Raw genomic sequence first — 8,370 nt, forward strand, 5'->3', positions numbered from 1 at the left:
ACTAATCGACCAATGAAATTTTGGTCGGTCATGAGTTTTTGGTTGACCAGTGCTTGGTTGACTATGTGGGGGCAGCCCTACAGCACATCCTACGTCATTCGTCAGCAGTATGTGTGTTGCATGCTGTCAGAGTTGAGTTAACCGTGAAGCAACATGGAGCGAGCCAAAGAGTCGGCTGTGTGGAGATATTTCACGCTTGCCAACTAGTTCGACTGCTGTTTGCAATGTCTGCAAAGTAAATGTTTCGAGGGCTGGTGGTAGTTCTGCAAAGTACAATACTACAAATTTAATCAAGCACATCCAAAAGCTCCATGCTAAAGAGCACGAATCCCTGCAGCTCCACAGCACCAAAGGAGCAGGAGACAGTTCAGCAGATGCACTTCAACTAAGTGAAAAAGTTTCCGACCGAAAGCTTAAAAGCATCCATCGGCAATAACACAGAAAGGTTTAGAATTCATTGTTTTAGATGCTAAACCAATGTCAGTTTTTGAAGAAGGTGAAGGATCATTTCTCAGACATGTCACAGTTTCCTCTCAGACACTTTAACATCCTCTTTGTCTGATCCATGTTTGTTCACAAGTTTCTCACCAGCACAAAGAACTCAATTCATGTTATTTTATGTCCTCACATCTCAGATTTACTCCTCAGCATCGACATTTTCATTCCAAAAATCAACTTGAAATATGAATGAATGAATATTGAACTAACACAGAGATCTTTTTCTGTGTTTTAGAAAACTCAGGTTCTGGCTCAGGAGGATCCATTGGTGGGGCAGTTGTAGGGTTCCTGGTCCTGGTTCTGGTCACTGTGGTGCTGTGGTGCTTATACAAGAAATGCATCATTGGTAAGTGAAATATATTTGCATTGTCTTCTCTGGACAACAAACAGAGCAGTGCAGTGGAAGTGAAAGTTCTCTGATTAATGAACGGCTGTGTGTCCCTTTAAAAATCAGTTATTATGAGAATTCAGCTTCATAGAAACATTTTATCAACATGTCGACATCAAAATCATTAATATGTAATAATAAACATCCCAGATGAGTGATTCTGTACTACAGTGTTCAATGTGGTGCATTTACACCAATTACAGATCACCTGATGATTCAGTGTGGTGGTTGTTTTAAAGGTGTGTTATTATTTTATGATGACTTGATGAGGTGTTCAGAGGTCACACTGCAGAACAGTCCTGTTAATTATCAAGAGACAGACGTGATTCTGTTCACTGAAGTCAAAGATCTCTGAGATCAAAACTCTAAATCACTTCATCCATCATCAATCACACGTGTTAACATTCTGTTTCTTTTACAGGAGGTGAACATAACCGATTCCAAGGTAACTACTTTATACGCGTTTCCTAGGACCTGCGGTGCTAGGAATCTTTATTGTAATTGTCAAGATTTTTATTTTTCTCCGGCTAAAAGTGGTGCTGCAGGCTAAACCGTGCAAGGGAGGGCAGTGCAATTTGGAGGGTTGGTCCAGACTCCTGCGAATATCTCAGACACAAAAAACTACATATATCCGCCTCCAGGGGGCGCTAAAACCTAGGCCAACACGGTTTTGCCTATAACTCCCCAACCGTAGGTCGCACATTCAAAAACTTTGTGTCCCCAGATTCCCTGAATGGAGCTGAATCACTTTGCGATTGGCCACGCCCACTTCCGGTAGAACGTTTTTTCGCAAAATCTCAAAAACTGGAAAACCTACTTTTTCAAACTCCTCCGTGGGATTTTGTCCGATCTGCATGAAACTTGGCACGTACACTCTTCAGCTGGACCTGATCTAAAGTTATCAAAAGATTTTTGCTCAGTCAAAAAATGTGCAAAGTATTAACGAACAAATTTCTGTAGCTAGCTATAAAAATGTAAACTGTTTGATATCTCGGTCAAACTAAATGCTGTGAACACCAAATTTGAGATCCTTGGTTGTCATGACACTGGAAAGGGATGAGCCGAATTTGGCGAATTTTGGCCACTAGGGGGCACAAAAAATATGGGAAGTTTATATCTCTTGAACAGCTACACCGATTTTTACGAAATTTGGCCCATATGATGTAGGGCCAATCCTGAGGCCATATCTTGAAGGCGTGGCTTATTACAAGATAATCAACAAACATTAATTTCAGCCAGACTATTATGCTGAAAGCTTTGACATTTTTATGGTACAGATAGAATAGGACACAGTTCTTCCATACCAAAAATTGCACATGTACTCCACTAGGTGGCGCTATAATGGATGCAGTCCGTGTTTTTGCCTGTAACTTTCACATTTTAAATAACACATGATATCCATATGTTCCCTGAATACAGCTGGGTTTTCTGACATAGGACACGCCCACTTCCACTGCACATTACGTTCATTGAATCGCCACATATGCAAAACCTACTTTTTCAAACTCCTCCGTGGGATTTTGTCCAATCTGCATGAAACTTGGCACGTACACTCTTCAGCTGGACCTGATCTAAAGTTATCAAAAAAAATTTGGCCACTAGGGGGCACTAAAAACATTGGAAGTTTATATCTCCTGAACGGCTACACCGATTTTTACGAAGTTTGGTCGGTATGATGTAGGGCCAATCCTGAGGCCATATCTTCAAGGTGGTCATGACTGGTCAATGTGGGTGTGCCTTATTACAACAAATCCAAATCACCCACATTCAGCTTTTGCACTTCCACTGCACTTCCCATTACAGCGAATACCACGGCTCAGACGTTGGCCTGTGTCTTCACTTTTGCCCCCAGCCCGTCATCCTTTGGGGCCAACTTCCGTGGGCTCTGCGGTGCACGGGGTCCGAGTCGCGCGGGGGGCTTAGCCCCCGTTCTTAACTGCTTGTAGTTTTAGTTTCTCTTAAAGTCAACTGTCAGTCCATGTCATGTAAGAAGAAGGAGCTGATGACTCTCGCTGTCGGGGACAGACGCTGTTTTCAGTGTGAAAATGTGAAGAACAGTCCGTAGGACAGACGAGATAACAGCCACTTTTCCACATATTCAGCATTTTTTCCTCATATAAGTTGCCAAAAAAGCGACCTGCGACCACATTACTGTTCTTTGGTCCTGTAACGTTGCCTTGTGAGTTAAAGTTCAGGACATGTCTCTTTTGTTTGATGAGTGAAGGATCTGTTTATCTGTCAAACTGAACACCATCAGACCGTCACACTCTGGTCAGCTCTGAAGTCTCGTCTGTGTTACAACCTCTGAACCAAACTGTCCCCCGTTCCACCTCTGCAGCTTTAATAAAGACGAGAGGTGGAACAACAGCACCATATATATATTATATAAGTGTGAATGAGGCTTGTGTTGTTTCACTCTGCTGCTTCCTCTGTTTTCTTCACAGGCAGTCACCACATAGGTTCAGCTCTCAACTCCAGTAAGCGTCTTTCTCTTTGACTTCATCCTGCTCAGGCTGGAACCTCTGGACAGTAACTTCACATAGACTTTAACAAAGTTAAATCTGAATGAATCAAAATAGTTTGTGTGAGTTTAAACTTTGTCTTTCTTTACAGGTTACGAATATGACATTAATTTCCTGGCCGATGGTAAGTGTTTTATTTCTCCTCTGTAGATTCTGTTAAAGGTAGAAGTCTTAATTCTGAACATTTCTATAGTTACTGTGCTGATGATTAATATTGTAGATATATGTAGTATTAGTTAGGGCTGCAACTAACGATTATTTTGGTGGTCGACTAATTTATTGATTATTTTATCGATTAGTCGATTAGTCACGATTACTTTTGGCAGCATCTGTTTCGACTTTGGTTTTACCTTCACACTCTCAGAGCAAATTAGAAACCCATGAAACATGCATTTGAATAATATGATATATAATATTATATAAATATAATAATATTTTGAAACACAACTGGATTTTTAATATATACATTTAACTAATCAATACTAATTATTACAGTTTTTATGTGATTACATATCTTACAAATGAATTATTATCATGTTATAAATCATTGCATTAAGTGGAGGTTTACTATTCAGTGTTTTATCCAATTTATATTATTACTGTTTGGTACTGATGCAGTCAGACAGAAACCTCTTATTTGCAAATCTGACTTATTTTTTCATAATTGATTGTATTAGCCATCTGTCACGTCTGTAGTCATTATTAACCAGTGAATGTATTCAAAGAGCTCGTCTCCAGCCGGCCTCGTGTCTGATGACACATGGGGCAGCATGAGTTCACAACAACTGCACTTGTTGTCATTCGAGATCTGTCGCATTTTTAATAACTAAGAATTTTAATAAATCAATTTTTGTTTGCACACTAATAGATAAATATGTCTAAATAAAGATAAAAATGCAAATCTGTTTCAGTTTGATTTGCTTGTAGGTTTGTAGGCTACTACAGAGTAGAGTTTAGATTCTCTGCCCCAGACTGTTTTTTTTTAATAACTCAAAATAATGACTGTATTTCCAGCTACAAAACGTAGCCCTAGTATTAGTATATGTAATATGTAACAACTCTGGATCAGATGGAGGATTTGTTCCACTGTTTAATGTGATGTTGACGAGCCTCAAACAGTCTGAAGATAAAGTGATAAAAACTGATTGTGATAAACGTGCACTCTGTAGAGAATAAATGTTAATGAGAAGAGTATTGTGTGTTTGTGTGTTTGTGTGTGTAGACAACATCAACGGTGTCCCGTTAACTATAACAGGAGATGACATCAGTTACAAGGGTAAGTGTTCTACGAGCTACAAGCAGGAGGAGACAGAGAGGAGGAGCTGCAGTCACTGAGAGCTCCAGGAATGTTTTTTTTTATTTGACATTTTTGTTAATTTGTCAAAAGATTGACTCATTTATGTAGATTAACAATCATATTTATGTGGCAACTATGCACTGTATGTCAAGAATAACACTTGTGTTCATCTCTGCAGCCAATATTGGAACAATCTGCAGTCCAGAGGTTGTTCTCCTGCCGCAGAACGGCAACCAGCATCAGTGATGTTCCATGTAGCATAAACACCCTTCACAAAAGTCCTACAAACAGATGGAAACTAATCCAATAACTGTAAACAAACATGCGTCAAAAGAAGAATTGTTGAGGTTCCAGTTATGGCGGTGTAGAAGACACACGCTGTGTTACCTGCTTCTGTGCAAGTCCTTAAATTTTTACCCTAAACAAGTGATTGTAATAATTGTAAAGCCGTTCACTGGAAAGTGAGGAGCCATCTTGTGTCTCAAAGAGCTCTCCTCATACTGACTCTCAGGAAAGAGCTTTAATAAGAGGAAGCCGTTTCTTTTTTATAAATGCTGCGACTTTGTTACATTTTTACAGGACAGAACTTCCATTAATGAAGCTACATTGTGTGGTGGTTTTATTTTTTTAATTTTAGCTATTTTTTGTATTTTTTTATGGATTTTTCCTTTTCTGTAAAGATATCTTTAATTCTAATGCAACTGTTACAATTATATAACTGTCATTAATATTGTCAACACTCTCACTGTTATGTTGTCTCTGTACGGCTGCACTGAAGTTTGAAGAACATGATGCCTTAATATTTTATCTCAAGCTCATCTGCACTTATTACTACTTACTGACTGCGTTTAAACAGGGAAACATTTGGAAAGAAGCTTTTACAGATTGCAGTCGTGTAGAACGACTGACGAGATCTGAAGTAAAAACTCTGAATGATGAAGCAGCAGGAAGTGAGTGACAGGCAGAGGTCATTTAACTGCCATGATTTTATCCATTCAGTATTCTGTGTTTCATGTACATTTCTTACTTTAATTGAGCTTTTAACTTTTGAGATGTTTGTAAATCTGTTGGATTCGTCATAGACTGTCATAGGAAAAGAAATCCAAAGCATTTGTTATTAAATTAAAGCAACTGGATAATTTTTTATCTGATAGAATAATGAATACTGTTTTTAAAAGAAAATAAGTCTCACTGTATAGTTTATCCTCTCTTTTCTTTCTCAACATAATCCATACTTTCATTATTCATGAAATATTGTCTATGTTAAGAAAATATAATTTTAGGTTCTGGCATTTTAACTTTATAGCTACACGTATTAAAGAAGTGTTATTCAGGTGTCACTGAGTTGCTGAAGTTCACTCCTGTTAACATGAATGTGTTGATGATTATTCTCTTATTTGTCTGAGAAAGTTTAAGAATGTGAACCATGTGCCAGTTTATGAAAGATAACTAATTAATATTGATATTTTTGTTCCTGTTTCTTTTTTCAATAAATAAGTACAATATTCTGAATTGTTGTTGGATTGAAGTGTTTGAGAAAAGATTCACCAGTTCTGAGAGAAAGAAATCTAACTGTTGATTTCACGGCTGATTTTAGCATATATTTCCATGTGTACACTGTAGAGTAGGGGTCGACTTGTAATCGGTCCATGAATAGATTTTTTTTTTTTTTTATCAAATTGGTGATAAAATAAATTGATTAAGAAATTAGCTTCCTTGGCTCTGAAGTAGCCTGCAGTCTTCAACTATGAAGTGGAGTAAAAGTATAATATCTGCCTCTAAAATGTGGTGAAGAAGAAGAATAAAGTAGCAGAAAATGAAAATACGTCAGACTTGTACTTGAGTATATTGGTGAATTTAAATGTTACATATATTTTTTTTAAAATAAAGTATACACTATGTTTTTAAATTTCGTTGTCACACGCATATTACGGCATGACGTCACTAGGTGGCGGCAGATCGCTGCGTTTTCGAATCCTCTCGGCGGTTTAACGGCGGAGCGTCTCCATCAGATATACTGTGTGTGTGTGTGTGTGTGTGTGTGTGTGTGTGTGTGTGTGTGTGTGTGTGTGTGTGTGTGTGAGCAGAACCACCGGGAGCGTCTGAGAGCGTCTGTCTCCGGTGTTTCCGCCGTTTTTCCCGGTGCTAACAACTCTCCGGTAAGCTAACAGCTAACAGTTCGCCTGCTAGCTTGAGTGAGAGCGTTACCATGGTGACGCTCCGCGGTACAGGCAGCGGGCCGCCGCAGCAGCAGAGGCCGGCCAGGAGCTCCCAGTCCCCGGCGCGGGCTCCACCAGACACCCGGAGCAGGAGCACCGTCATCCGGCCGGAGAAACCTGAGCTGTCCGCTGTGAGTCAAGAGTGTTTTCTGTTTTAACTGTCAGGTCGTTTAACGCTCTCATGTGTCTTCACAGCAACAGCTTCATTCATTTAACTGCTTAAAAGTGACTCACATGTAGTTTTATCATCACTGTGGAGAGAAAAAATAGGAATAAAGTTACTAAGAGAGGTAAAATCATCAAATCATATCAGAACCAGTGTGTGTTTAGAGGTGTGAGTGTTAATAATAATAAACAATAATCATCTAATAATGTTCACACTAACCTGACATGTGAGTTATTAATATACGTGCATGATTAGGATACTTTATATCTGTCAGATTAATTTATTTACGTCTTTACACATTTAAATCTTATTTTGAATGGATGTCTTCATATGTATGAAAAAATAGGAATAAAGTCACCAGAAAAGATCAAATCATCAAACCACTGCGCTCTGTGGGGTCACCAGGCAGAGGGAAATAGTCCAATTCAGTGTTTATTTAGTGCTCCAAACTATTATACTGTTAATAAGTTATTTAATATATTATCTTTTAGACATCTTTAACCTTAACATGTTAAAAATGAAATGCAAGATGTACAATTTCAATATAACTATTTTTTCTTATTTTGTTTTTTATTTTTAGTAAACTTATTATTTTCAATAACTGGAATATAATTCTACACAGTTCTTTAGATGTCTCGTCAGTGCAGTGAAGTAAAATGTTTCAGTACATTTGATAAGTTGCAGTCAGCCTGGCCTGTATTAACCTGTTGTCTCACTGATGGACACATGTTGAGGTGGATGTTGTTGGTCTCACAGTTCAGACTTGATGATGAACTTCATCACAACAACAACTAATTTCCCAGTCTGGGATCAATAAAGTAATTCTAAACCACAAACAGAGGCGCTGCAGTCATGGTGCGTTCACTGACACCTGTCACGGTTAACTTTTACACTGAACATTTGTACCAGTGCTCAACTGCCGATTCACATCAGAGTTGAAAGCGTCCATCGACTTATTTTAGTGACGTATCTGTCACTATCATAAATATGAAACCGCGATTCATCAGTGAGTAGAACTTTTTCCAGTCCTCAAATATTGAACACTTTTATTTGCGACGTAAATTACGTAATTTACGAGCAGCCCTGAATGCACCATGCAGAGCCGTCAGGTGCGGGATGCTGCAGCTTCCTGCACCTGACGGCTCTGCGTGTGTCGGGTCCGAATCAGATCACCGTCCAACAGTCCGGCAAAACTCGACATTAGAGATGAGAAAGGAGTCCTGTTGGAAATAAGAAAGGAGTCCTGTTGGAAATAAGAAAGGAGTCCTGTTGGAAATAAG

At 38.8% G+C, this 8,370-nt stretch overlaps 1 pseudogene; it reads left to right on the forward strand.

The window, feature by feature from the left end:
• The window catches only part of LOC115579215 (BOLA class I histocompatibility antigen, alpha chain BL3-7-like), an 83,694-nt pseudogene extending 78,754 nt beyond the window's left edge, over positions 1-4,940 (forward strand).
• The last annotated feature ends 3,430 nt before the right edge of the window (positions 4,941-8,370 follow it).

This window comes from Sparus aurata, chromosome 3 (assembly GCF_900880675.1).
Source record: "Sparus aurata chromosome 3, fSpaAur1.1, whole genome shotgun sequence".
In the NCBI taxonomy this organism is placed as follows: Eukaryota; Metazoa; Chordata; class Actinopteri; order Spariformes; family Sparidae; genus Sparus; species Sparus aurata.